Below are 14,169 nucleotides of genomic sequence, written 5' to 3' on the forward strand. Positions count from 1 at the left end.
GGAAAAGGTCATTGTGCTAATACAGCTAAAAAGATAGTGATGAATAATGATAGTATGAACAGTATTTCTTTTAGCTGGAAAAATACACAAGATCTAGGCCATGTTTAGGTGAAAGAGTTTTTTTCTGAAAATTTGGTGTCAGTATGTGGTGTCAGCCTCACTCAGGCTGTGTTCTAACTACGTTGATGCATCTTAACTGCGTGGGCAACAAAAATGTTGCCTTTTCAAAAAGCAAATGGTTGAATTGCAGATTTTGCTGTCCCCTTGTCAGATATCAACCCGTGTTCCAACCGCATTGAGATATTTGACACCATGTACACAGCGAAACACAAGGTTTCGTACCACACTTGATTAGAATCTCAGGAAAAATATGCATGCCAGGACACGAGGACAGGATAGTTTAGACCCAGAAGGGCATTATCTCTGTGTTGAATGAGATGGGTGACTGCCATCTTCTGGCTCCCGGCCGACGATAAAATATACATGGTTGTGTAGAAATATCATCCATCCATGCTGTGGAAAATTTCATGAATGTTGAATGGAAGCAGGAAACTAAAGATGGAAGTTGCACCGCACGACACAAACTTGGTCTTGCGAGTGTGAAGTCAGAGGCATTTCCCATCACACTCTTCAATCATCATGAGAGGCTATGTAAAGGAAAAGATCCTCATCCGCTGCTGTTTGATGCGATCTGCAGAAGAGAGAGATTTTTGTACCTTTTGAATTATGATTTTGCATGTTCCTATTCTCCAATTTTTTCTCTTCCATGCCCGTTTTGTACATCTTTTGTATAGCATTTAAAGGCTTTCTTCTTATTTATTTTATTCATTTCACCTTTTTCATCGCTTCTACAGTTTTCATGAACTTGAAGATTTTATTGACGATTGCAATGCTGCACCTTAGGGTCTAAGTCCTAAATTACAGACCTAGTACTTCAGGCTGATTGTGCAATATTTTGCGGCTGAAATAAGGCCAACGTTTCAGGATAATAGTTTCTTATGATTTCATTGAAGAGTATACCAACTCCAGTCTCTTCAGAGTCTGTGGTATGAATCACTCATGGTGAATCAAAGGGATTTACATTAGCCATCAAAATGCGGTTAATTCTGTGGTGCAATCAGACTGTCATACCCTATGCCATGCGAAAGCAATGAACATAATTGAGCATGGTATCCATGGCCATGCATTGTCAATGCACTTTTACCATCCGTGATGTTTAATGCCGGCTAATTCCAGTGGCGAAAGGAGATGGTTAATTTCATAAGTGATTTGGAATGATGGGGCGATGAGCTCACTCTACAGCTAGCATACATGCCTAGATCGGCTGCCATTTGGCTAATTTAGGGATGCCCTTCGTGGTTCATGTATCGGTTCTATACCTCGACCTGGCTTTGTATTCATCAGACACTGAATGAAAGGATGAACATGATGAACAAATATGATAATGGGTGATTATGATGTCATCAAATTTCTACTGGTTAATGAATGGCAATGAATCACCAACCAGGCATAAACATTTAATAGTGGATTTCATTCTTGGCCATTGGTTTTATTATGGCTTTATGGGAAAAATCCCACTTTCCCTAATATTTTGCCATTGTTTCTAATGATCACCAGAGTCAAAGTAAAATTTGCTAAATATATATTTTTATTCTAAACCAATTTTCTATGGTGATGTTTTGAAGGATAACGTGGAAATGATTAGAAAAAATATCTAACGAATCGTGAATCTTCAGATAGAAAGCAGGGGAATCTTGCAGCTAGTGTTTTTAAGGGGGGAGGAAAATCACAATCAAAATAGACTTGACAGTCCAAATCTATTTAAGTGCAAATGGGCTCAGGACCGATTTTCCTGAATTTCATTCATCATTAGGTCTTACAGCATTGCACATCAAACAATGACGTCAAATGCCTGCCTTGTTTTCCTGAAAGGGCTGCCTCTGCTTCCCTGAGCTCTGTCTAGTAGTTGATGGTGAAGATTATATTTATCTTGCTGCACCATTTGTTGTGGTTCTTCTGAATAATTTTCCTGTTGTCCAGAAATACTTATTCTCAGCTTTCGAATATTGATTTTCCCCAAGATGGAGAGAGAGATTACTTTGCTCATTTTTGTCCACTTTCCATGTAGATAGACCTTGAAATCAGTATGTATTTAGCTATAGAAAGCTTCTCCTTTTCCCATTCTCATCCCCTCTAGCTCTCTCTTCCCCCTCCCCCTACTTTCTAATTTTTCTCTTTCTCTTTGGCCCTTACTATGTTGCATTATTTGTCTTGTTTTGTTAATTTCCCTCATTTTGATCTCTTTCCCTATCCTTTAACTTAGCTATTTTGTATTATTCCATCTCATGATTGCACCACGCATCTCTTCTTCTCATTCTAACACGTATGTGCTCCAAGCCCAACTTCTCCTGTAATTTGTCTCATTTGATACCAATCTCCTCTTCTACCTCCAGCAAATGTCCTCATTTCCATGGCAACGTCTCACCCATGCATGTTTTGCTCCACTGGTACATTTCCCGCAGCATCTCGTAAAATTAGGAGGCAAATATCCATCAGACGTAATAGGATAGCCAAACAGAGATACAAGCTCTGCGACCAGGGTGCACATTTGAAATGCAAATGTTGAGATGTAAAGATACATTCATTGCAACTGTTCTATTTTGCAACATTGAATATTAAATCACCAAGAGGTTAGTGGTATCTAGGTGAATAGAGCGGGAAGGGGAGGGCCGAAGGGAGAAGGGGATGCCTGCCCCCTGTACATCTAATTTTCCGATCTGCCTCCGCTTGTTGCCATATAAGGAAGGTTCGGTGGAGAACCTGACAGGTTTTAATCAAACGAGATGATGTGACACCATGGCACAAGGATGCATGCCCCGGTATATACCAAGGGTGAAACTGAACCGTTTCTTCAAATGAAAGAATAATAGCTGGAGGAGAGAGCGAGCTACGGAAAGGATGACAGTCATGCTGACAAAATGTTTGAAAATGTTAGCTGTAATACATGCAATCTGCCTGAATGGTCTGGTCTGGTCATATCTCTACCCTGCTTACTTTTCCCTCTCTCTCTCTCCATCTCATTTCTCTAACTCTCCCTCTCTCTTTCTCTAGCTCTCTCTCTCTCTCTCTTTCTTTAGCTCTCTCTCTCTCTCTCTCTCTCTCTCTGCTCTATACTGCAACCCCTCTCTCTTCTCTACTCTCCTTTTCCACTCTTTCTCCATTTCTCTCTTTCTCTTCTTCTTTCTCTTCTTTCTCTCTCCCTCTCTCTCCCTCTCTATATCTCTCCATCTTCTCTACCTGTCTGTCTCTAACTCACCCGGTTCTTGAAGGATGACATTAAGTAGGCCGCAGTCCAATATTTATGAATTCAAACCCAAAATAGACAAGAGCAAAGATGTGCTTGTCACTCAGGCATGAATCAGAATGATCTATACAGAACACCTGAGAACATTTCGGACACTTGAGTGGGGAGAGAATAGAAAGGTAGATTCAAGAAAAGGAGGAGAATGTTTGAATTTGTTGTTAAATACCTAAGTGTGTCTGCTTTTGATCATCTGACACAAAACCAGTGTTCATTGGTTTAAACCCTTTGTTGATATGTTTGTTTCATATGAAAATGAACTGTCTTTGACAAGAGTAATTACTTGCAATAAAAAAAGTTAAGATGTTAGTTTCTTGGATTACATTGAGAATACAAGCAGATTATTTAATCAAAAACATTGAAAACAGTCATCTCACTTTTATAGTTTCTTCTGTCACAGATAGTTTAGACTTTGTGACCAACATGAATGTACCTTTAAATTGAAGTCCTCCGTTTGAGGTAATTGTTTGAAATGAGTCAATATGTTTCCCTGATTCAAGAAGGTTACGGAACAATGCCTTTGTCCAATCACCTTGGTTGAGATGTTAAGCCTACCCTATCTTAGACACGCTCTCTCTCTATCCTGGACTTTTCAATGATCCTCGGGCTCAAACAACTTTAAACAAAACCCATAGCAACCATTCATGCCAGAGAAAGCATTATGCTTCAGTTTATTTGATTTATTCGCCAGCTCCAGCACATTTCCCTTGAGCCCATGCCTGCGTTGGCCAATACCCACTCACCCACAACGCCACTATGCTTGAGAAACCGAGCTAATTTCTGCTCCTTACATCTCCTTCCATCTATCGTCTGCTTTGGGATTCCTCCCTATGAAAGAATCTTTCTTGCTCCAGTAATTCCCGTCCTGTTGCCGTTTTGTAAGAATGTCACTGCTAAAGAGAAAGGGGAGCGAAACAGTAGCTTTTATTGGACATCACTCATGACCAAAGGTGAAAGTGGCATTGTGATAATACATCTAACAATGGTGGGAAACATGAACAATCAGGAGCAAATCGCAACGAAAGGGGAATTTGCTCGTTGACAGGGCCTTCATTATTTATAGACCATGTTCCATGTTACATTTAATCTCTAATGATTAAATGTTTCAGACCTTTATAAGGTCATATTTGAGACAAAATCTTGTGATCAACCACTTGATTGTCCCTCACTCAACCTTCTGTATAGTCCATGTGTGAATGTATTGGGATTGTTGCCAAAGATTTGACACTTTGGAACATATGTCATCTGCTTAGAGCCAGAAAGACATTAATACATGCAAGGTAACCTCCTTTTGGCAACAGACAATATTATTAAATGGAATATGTTGTGGGTGTAGGATTGAGAAAACTTCTTTACAATCTCACTTAGATTTCCTTGGTTAATCCATTTCAATTTACATGATCTTTAGAATTCTCTACAGTGAATCTTCATTTAATCTAGTCCTGATTATCAGTATTCAATAATCAGGTAGTTAGTTGATTGCAAATATTTTTTGAATATTTCCAGACATTTTTGTGGATTAGAATAACACAGTATGATATATAGGCACAGAACTAATGCAGGGATATATGACAGGTAACTTACATTGGTTAGGGGAAAGTTGGTAACATTGTAGACCCTCTCTGCCTACCTCACCCCCTACCTCACCCCCTTCCTCACCCCCTTCCCTTCCTTACCCCCTTCCTTACCCCCTTCCTTACCCCCTTGCATCAGATGCTGGGGTTTTCCCCCCTCCCCTCACTGCCTTTGAAGCACCAGACTGTGAAATGGAAATATGACATCCTAACCGTTTCTATTCCACACCTCTTCTTTTCTCCACTTACAGGAAGACTGCTGCAACTACATCCGCGTTCTGCTTGTGCGCAAGAATCAGGTGTTTGCATGTGGAACCAATGCTTTCAGCCCGCAGTGTACATTCAGGGAGGTAAGTGTGAACAACTACATGTTATAACCAATGTGCACTTTCACATAAGATTAATAATCGGTGTAGAGCATGCAATGAAATCGATAAGTATAAATATCCATCTGTTTATTTCAAAATGACCTTTCACATTGGATGGATAATCTCTATGAAGCTTTTATATAAGTCAGATAAGTGTAAAGAACTACCTGTTATTTCAATGCGTTCGTTCACATAAGACTGATAATCACTATATGACTTTAATTCAAATTTAATTAAAATTTGATGGTTATGAACAACAACTTGTTATTCACAAAGCATAGTTTCAGTATAGATTGTTAATCTCTAATCATGAAGTTTCAGACAAATTAATCCAGTAATCTATCTAGCATCGCCCACTCAGGATTAAGGTATCGGTGGAAGTTGAATTTCACGAAGGACAGTCAGAAGATATTTATGTATCTGGGTCTTTTTTAATGATTTAAAAATCCTCTAATCATCTATAAAGCTGGAATAATTTGTATAATTTGTTGATTAGTCCATGGGAAAATGACAGATAATTAGCAAATTAGATCTTGGATCAAAAATGTTGTTTTAGAGCTAGAAGGGCATTAGTTCATGTTTGTACATTTACTTAGAATTAGTGCCCTTATGTGTCTTAGCAGATGATATTCTGTCTTCCATTACTAGAAATCTTCCATCTCTCAGAAGCTACTACAAACTATCTGAATAGGGGGTTGAAAGGTATACCCATTTCACTAGCATGTCATGTATGTAGTATATTTTCTCTCAAAAATCACTTTCCTTGAACATTTGGAGTGCAAATGTGTTGACCCCATGCCTTTGGGGTCAGTTTAGAGCTTCATCTGCAATATGTAATGTTCAGTTAGGGCCATGACATTGAGGGTAGACTTAGTGGGTGGAAAAAATGTTTTGCCTTCTTCAGCATCAACCTTTCAAAGGGGCGCCGGTGATTGAACCCTAAATGGTTGGTTACCAAGGTGATGTTTTGTCAACATTCCTAGCAATCCCTTGCATTCCTGAATGTTTGCTTACACTACTATGATCAGAGTTTAGGGGGGAGTGATCGAGATTGGGTTCTTGAGCTGAAAGGAGAAAGTTCTTTGTTTTGAAGGATTTAGAAGGCATTAGGTGTGTTTAGATACATTTGATGAAGCAGTCAAACCAACCCTCGGAGGATGAAGATTTGCGGCAACCATCTTTTCTTGATTTCAAGACACCAATCCTTTCAAAGTTTCATGTCTATTAATAGACCACCAAAAGTCTCAAAATGGATGAACCCTAGTAGAGGCAAAAATACTTCCTTTAAGAATCGAGAATCATGATCATTGACTGCACATATGCATTTGGTAATTCAGAAATAGTGGGGAAAGCACGGAAGGATTTGTTTGATAAAAGCATCGTAGTAGGTCTTGATTTCTTGATTTCAAGACACCAATCCTTTCAAAGTTTCATGTCTATTAATAGACCACCAAAAGTCTCAAAATGGATGAACCCTAGTAGAGGCAAAAATACTTCCTTTAAGAATCGAGAATCATAATCATTGACTGCATACATGCATTTGGTAATTCAGAAACAGTGGGGATAGCACGGAAGGATTTGCTCGATAAAAGCATCGTAGTAGGTCCATGATAGAAGCCTTAGGTAGGGTTTTAGGTAGTATGAAAGACACAGTTTGTCCTCGAGACAATTGTTTTTTTGTCAGGTAGGTGTTGGAAGGAAATGAAGGTGTAAAGTTAAAGAGCACTAGAGGCTATATAGTGTATGCAGAAAGTCAACACAAGAACTGTTGTAATGGTTGCACAACCACATACAGAATTTCTTTTCTTATCCATTTCTCTCATCCTTTATAGTTGTGTTTCTTGTATATTGCCGCTTTGGCATTTCTATTTATTGGACTGTTTTCAGATCATTTTAGCACATGAAAGGTCCTTTAGAGCACGCCTGCTCATAATTACCTTCGCAGAAGGAGCAATTCAGCAAAACAAAAACAAAATTTCTGCCACTGCATAAACTTTTAAGAGCAATACTATCCACAAGTGCCTGAAGAAAGAAAGTTAATCCCCAAGAAAAAACTTTGAGAAACAATCATTCTTCGGTCCTCCCACCTACTTCTTAGCCGATAAAACTGAACCCAAAACAAGAACGACACAGAAAGTGTGGGTGTTAATAACATCTTGAAACATTTCTCTCTCTCTTGAAATAAGTTTGCGGTTCTGATAAAAAATAACACACCCACTCACATACTCTCTCGGGGTACATTGAAACTCTTGGGGTGCTCGTTTTCGCACCGCACACTTTACCATGAGGTGGGACTGAAGAGGACGACAATTCTCTCTTTGTGTAATGCCATTGCATGTGTGATGAAGTTTATGCAACATTAATATTCACCCACTTCTGTGTATCCTCAGAGGGAGAGGGTAGCTGATAATGACTTGTTGACAGATGTTTTGGAAACAGGAATTTACATCAAAGAACAAAGATAATTTGTCAGACCAAACTCATGTGTCGTTTGTGATCTGTGTCAGATACGAATGACTGATGGCATAAGCTATTTCGTTTGTAGCAAGCATCCCAATATGCCCTGCAAACGTGTTAATAGCTAGATTTTGATGGACAAATCAACATCACAGTGTAATCTTGACAACTGGAATGATATTCAACCATTCAGAGATATTTTCAGGGTATATTTCATATACTGTCAAATAAACATTCATTTCAGACACATTACTTATATTTGTTCGGTAAATATCTTTAAAAAATAATATTGTATGGTCAAAATGATATCATATTACCAAATGGGTCTTCAGCTTAAATTGACTTTTGAAAAAGTATTGCTAAATAGACAAAGCTATCACAGACTTCTCTCTTATGACAATGGAATGTATTGAGGTATTAATTGCTGGAATCAATCCCGACCACATTTTAAAATTTCTTCATCATAATCTGATGGAAATCATTGCAGTAACAGAAATCAAAGACATCGATCTAATCTTCATAATTCTCAGGCAGACACAGAGAGCGTGACAGGGTATTCAATTCAAATTCTGAATTCAATGTTAGAGAAGACAAATAGTCTTCAATTGCCTCCCCCTCAATGCTAGATTGCTCTCGATGCTGAAATACGAGCCCCCTCGCGCAGTGACGGAGGAGAGGAAAACAAGAAAACTCAAAGAGAAGTCTTGAATCGTAATGCAGGAAGTTGATTCATAGACACGCATCTTATATAGTTAGCTTTTGGGAAATCATTATTGAAGGATTTCAAAGTTAAATGATAGGACAGTTGATGCAATCAGAGAAAATTAAGGATTCTCTAGCACCAGAACTTCCCCTTCCCCGTGAAACAGAATATGAGCTATCGTAAAATGATTCGTCTGCGGATGTGAGGAAGAGAAATATTGGAGACTTAAGAGTGTTGCATTGCTTGGAGAAAAAGAAACCACTAAGTATGACACCTCCTCTGGACATTTTACATTGATTGATTGATTTAAAAAAGAGGATGATATGTCCATAGATACTCTTACATACTAGAAGAGATGTGGAGGAGGGAATGGGTTTCTCTCTTAATCGACGATATTAAGGTGTTGAAGCCATGGGCGTTTTGAGAGGCAAAAACAGGATTCAAATGGAATGTTAATTTTTAGAGGAGGCATTAGCAAGATTTACAAGTAGTTGGGATGACATTTGGAGTAATGCTGTTGTTTGCGACTTACTAATCACTGGATTTGTATATATCATCAAATCTAAAGGTTACACTGTTTTTGTTACTCCGGATGCAACAAAAATAATATCATAGCCTTTCAGAAGAAGGTTGATTCGAAGGTGAATTGTTTCTCTGCTGTAAATTTGAGATCATATGGGGATTCCAATAACTGATCAATTTAATCAGCTCACATGACAAACTCTTTTTACTGACTGCGGCCTTTCCACTTCCAGGCCTGCCTGTAGCTTTCTTAGTCTGTGTGATATTTCAATGAGTTTCCTATCTTTAAACCTTATTAATCTGTTCTCTATGGCAGATAACAGAGAGAAGCCCTACACATGGAATCCTGCAATGTTCAGTGTCGCAGACATTTCAATGGAAATTGTTATAGAGGATTAAAACTGCTCTTTTAGCTGGTGAAATTCCAGAGGCAAAAAACCTTCTTATGTTGGGGAAACATAAAAGTGTCTTCAAATCCTGATAACATGGCAAATAAGTTCTGATTAGTTCCATGACTGCCTGCATTCTCTTTTAACAAAAGCAATAGAAGCAACTGGCTTTTGGGCATGATTGATATCTCTATGCATAGACTGGTAGAAAAACACTTAAAAACTCACTTGAAAATAATTGCGGTGTTAGGGCTGTGAGTTAAATAGAATTCATATTAAAATGGGTGCTATATAAGACATTGAAATATCACAACTGCGCTCTTTTGTCACAACCAGTCAACCAGTTCCATTGCAGATACTCCTCTTGACAATGTAGAATTGATTTGATTTTCACTAATGACTTTTGATAAAAGATATTTCACATGATATGCTTCAATCTGGATGAAGGAAGAATGCCGTGCCATGAGAAGCTTGAGTTACATATGAAGTCAAATTCACTTTCACTCAGTTAAATTGATGAATGGTGATAGAGGCAGAGAAGAGGGGCAGGGAGAGGTAGGTGAATTAGATGGGAGGGGGGGGGGGGGGGAGTGGAGGGGAACATCAGCAAAGAAAATCTTTCACCATATTTGTAGAAGAAGGTGCCAGTAGTGCTACCCTTTGAAGATGTAAACATATCATTCATTATGTGTTGTAGGGGGCATGGTATGCATTTTCATTGGATTAAAATCATGCAATTTCAGATATTTTCAATCTTCAGAAAAATTACAAAATTGAATATGCAGAACCAAACATGATAATGTTTGACATCTGCTGAGGGCCAGAAGGGAAATAACACACACCCTTTCATGCAGAGTCAATGCCTTTTTGGCTCTCAACTAGCAATACTAGAGACTCCTCCATGCATACTCAAATTATAGCCCCAGAGGTCAATCTTAAGATTTCTCTTTCGGTCATTTAATGCAGAATTCTTCTGACCACTTACCACATCAAGTCCAATGCAATTTATCTAGACTTCTCAAACCTTACATTGAGTTACTTTACAAACTCTATCCCTCCCCAAGTTATGGCCAATTTGATAAGCGATAGATATGGCGGCCGGGCAACTGGTCATCGCTAAAGGTCAAGCTAAAAGGTTGTCGGCTAAGAGGACAGGATGACGGCTCACGTCAGCGACATCCAATATTGGTATGAGGAGTAGAAGTAGCCGATGAGTAGTCAGAGGAGAACTCTGAAATACAATCCTGAAGAGCTTGGGTATATTTTTGTCTTTGGGTATAGTTGAGGATCATTAGGGTATGTATGACACTGAGGGTATAAAGAGTAAATGCACTTTTCTTCGTAGATGTTGATGCCTTGCAGTGGCCCTTAACGAATCTGCAAAACAGACTCGATAGCCGTTTTTAGGAAAGGCATGCAGATATTTTTCATAGTATTGATTCCTGATCATCCCAAAACGGGAGGCACTTAAACTATCTTCTTGCCCTGAATGGATTTCTTGAGCACACAAGGCAGCTTTTTGTAGTAAGTTTTAAAAGCAGGTATAGGGAACCATAATACACGTAGATGAATAAAGGCATGAATGTTTGAAGACAAAAGGGGTACCATAGAGGGGTGCAGAAGAGAAAACAAAATATATTGTTAATGTTGTGAATAGCAGAAGCTATTAATACAGGGATGCAGGGAGAGGAGAAGGAGGGGTGCTTGGATGAAAGAATAGGATTCCTGGAAAAGAAAGCATTCCATTTTAGCCATCCTGTAACCGGACAAAACTTGACGTAAGCCGTTCCTTTGCCAGTAAATTCCATACATGCTGTAGGAAATGGGACACGATTAGTTAAGCAAACTGAATTTGGACGATGTGAGAAGGTTATTGATTGAGTAAGTGGATGGTATTGGCCGCTTCCTACCTCGTTGCATTAATGGTAGCATGCGTGTGTCTGGAGTTGGGCAGACTTTGGGCGAGGGGTTAAAGACGTTCCGCTTGTACTTGTCAAGACAATCTATGGAAAGGTGTCAATGCATCTATTCATGAACACAGCCTTTCTGCTGAAGCGCAAATCTTTTCCATGAATAACTATCACAAGACCACGGTGTTGTATTATTCCTTCCTTACCTCTGCCATTAGTATTCAAGTGACCCTATAAATTGTTAGGGTTGTTGTACGTGACCAAAATATTTCTTTATAAATGAGAAGGAAAGTCAAGTTTGTTTTTGTTGGGTAAATTTCAAATAATGCAAATGAAGAAATAATGTCTGCGAACCTGTGTTGAAAGTTAATACCAAAACAGAATTTAAAGTAATGTAAAGAGGGATGAGGTCTCAGCTTGAGGCCCTCGGGTTAATAGAAGCTCCCCCCCCCCCCCCCCCCCAAGGAAAAAATAAATACATTTACAGCTCACTCATGCCTCTATTAGACGGTAAAGAACTTTTAACGTCTAAATGATATCCCTTATGAATTCAAAATTGGAAGATTAATGTGACATTTTACTTGATAACAAACCTTCCAACGAATACATATTAAATTCAAAACATTTCACAATATTGTATTAAAAATAATTGTAGGCATAATGAATAAGGTTTCTCCATTGCACAAGAGGGGACGTCGTATTACGATCAAAAGAGAGAGAGAGGAAGGGCGAAAAGGATTGATAGCCAGATGTGGATGAAACTAGCCAGGTTGGATTGAAGTGGATTCAATTCATTAAAGCGGAAGCCGCATGAGGTGAGAAGGAGAAAATGGGAACGGATACTTGTCGGTAGGAGATGAAAAGTAGCCTGATCTGGAACAAGGTGTCATGCTGGTCTGACACCAGTAGGAAGGGGTGGAGAGGGCACCCCAATTGGAGAAATAGGGGGGGGGGGTGGGGGATCAGGGTTTAAAGTAGGTTAGAGTGCATGACCATATCTGCACCTGAAATTTGCTATTTTGTAGAATATACATGAATTGAACAGAATATTATGAACACTATATGTTGAATGTTGGGACATACAGTATATCTGAAGAGAATTAGTAGAAAATTAAAAGTTTATGTGTAGGGCATCACCATAAAACACCTTAAAACCACAAGAATCCCAACTGAGTCAGTCTATGGAATATCTCAGTTAAATCCGCTACATCTTAATGAATAATCTTGATCAGAAGTCGATTATGGTTAGTAGATGTTTGTGCAGTTATTTAAAAGAAGGATTAGTACAAGACGATAAGTACAAATGAGTCTGTCACAATGCAATAGTCATTCATTATAGAGGGTTATTACATGCAGGTCATTAACCATCTGTGTTCATTGGTATCCACCTTGTCTCCCTTCTTAATTCTGTTCAGGAAATTTTTTTCCCAGCATTTAAGCTCAGTAATTGGTGCGCTAAACGAGCGGTAAGGGATCATTAAGGGGGACCCCAGGGTCTGCCTATTGTAGTACCTCTTCAAATTCAACGCTATGCATGGTCAATGATGATACAGTCAGAAAAGAATGGGAGGACATTATTTAGTCATAAAGACACCCGACCACGTACAACTACAGAAAGAAACTTCACCTATATTAAGGCGTAATCATTGATAGATGTAGCCATATCATCATTGAAACACCTCCAGATTTGTTAAAGGGGTCGTCTAATGTAGCTCTTATATGGGTCCTCCCCATTCACCCAAACTCATAAACCCTCATCTACAATCGGAGGCCATCCCATGCACCCAGGGATGCAGTCGGTCTCTGGAAAGACACCGCTTCCAGATAGAGTTTCGGCACATGTGTCTCACACCTGTGCTATGGGTAATTTGAAAACTTTTCTCATACCCCAAGGCAGATGCCTGCTGCAATTTTCTTTTTTTTCCACCTTCCCTTTTATTCTTCTTCTTGCATTCAAGGTTGTGCAATGTTGCTGCATGTCATCAGCGATTAGATTTGAAGCATTGGACCATTGCTGTCAATCTTATACTCTTTACTCTCTCTCTCTCTCTCTCTCTTTTCTTTTCTTCCCCCTTTCTCTCTCTCTATCTCTTTCTTTTCTTCCTCCTTTCTCTCTCTCTCTCTTCTTCCACTTCTGTCCCACTCTTTCATTCTGTTTGTCTATCAAAGTCACTTTCTCCTCAACCAGACGTTTTTTATTGAATTGAACAGTTTCTTTCCGCAAAGATCTGTGCCGTACTTGAGTTAGGCTCCTCTAATTTCCAGTTATTGAAGCAACAGGAAAGATCACCCCAGAAGGCATGCTTCTCGAGATTACATTACACAACTTATCCCCTATGCAGTTGAAAAACAGATCAATGTTATCAAGGAAATGCCATTGCAGGAAAAGACAATAGTAAGAGCATGGAGGAACAGAAAGGATTGTCTGTCCATGCAGAGCCAGAAGGGCATTAACTCTGTGTTAAAGTTTTATGAGTATAACACCCTTCTGGCTCCAAACGGATGATAATATTATATTGAAAAAATTTCCCGATAGTAGGTGGAATAGAAGTGAAAGATGGTCATAAAATAGGGGGAGGGAGGAAAAGGAGGATTAGAGCATTGAGAAAGAAGAAAGGCCCAAAGAGAACACAGATTGTTTTATGAAAAATCCTCCACCATCTTCTGATATCTGCCAAGGTTCTATTCTAAGCTTGTCATGTAACATGACCCAAGAACGAAGATCAACCCAGAGATTAAAAACATATTTTTTCCTCCAAAAGATCAAGCCGGTATCTCTTTTATTGATTTCATGTAAAGGGAGAAGATAATCTGAAAATATCTAACCAGACACACCTGCCCCTGTTGCTATGTTGCTATTCCGAATAGATAAGTAGTAACCTTCG

General features: G+C 39.0%; 1 protein-coding gene across 1 annotated transcript in view; it reads left to right on the top strand.

The window, feature by feature from the left end:
* LOC580797 (semaphorin-5A) overlaps positions 1-14,169 on the top strand; it is a 103,337-nt gene that overhangs the window by 11,020 nt on the left and 78,148 nt on the right. The window contains exon 4 of the mRNA XM_011664005.2: positions 5,187-5,285. The gene's annotated coding sequence lies outside the window, so the exon portion shown is untranslated. The remainder of the gene's footprint in view (positions 1-5,186; positions 5,286-14,169) is intronic.

Source organism: Strongylocentrotus purpuratus, unplaced genomic scaffold (assembly GCF_000002235.5).
Source record: "Strongylocentrotus purpuratus isolate Spur 01 unplaced genomic scaffold, Spur_5.0 spur5_scaffold_6, whole genome shotgun sequence".
NCBI classification, from domain to species: domain Eukaryota; kingdom Metazoa; phylum Echinodermata; class Echinoidea; order Camarodonta; family Strongylocentrotidae; genus Strongylocentrotus; species Strongylocentrotus purpuratus.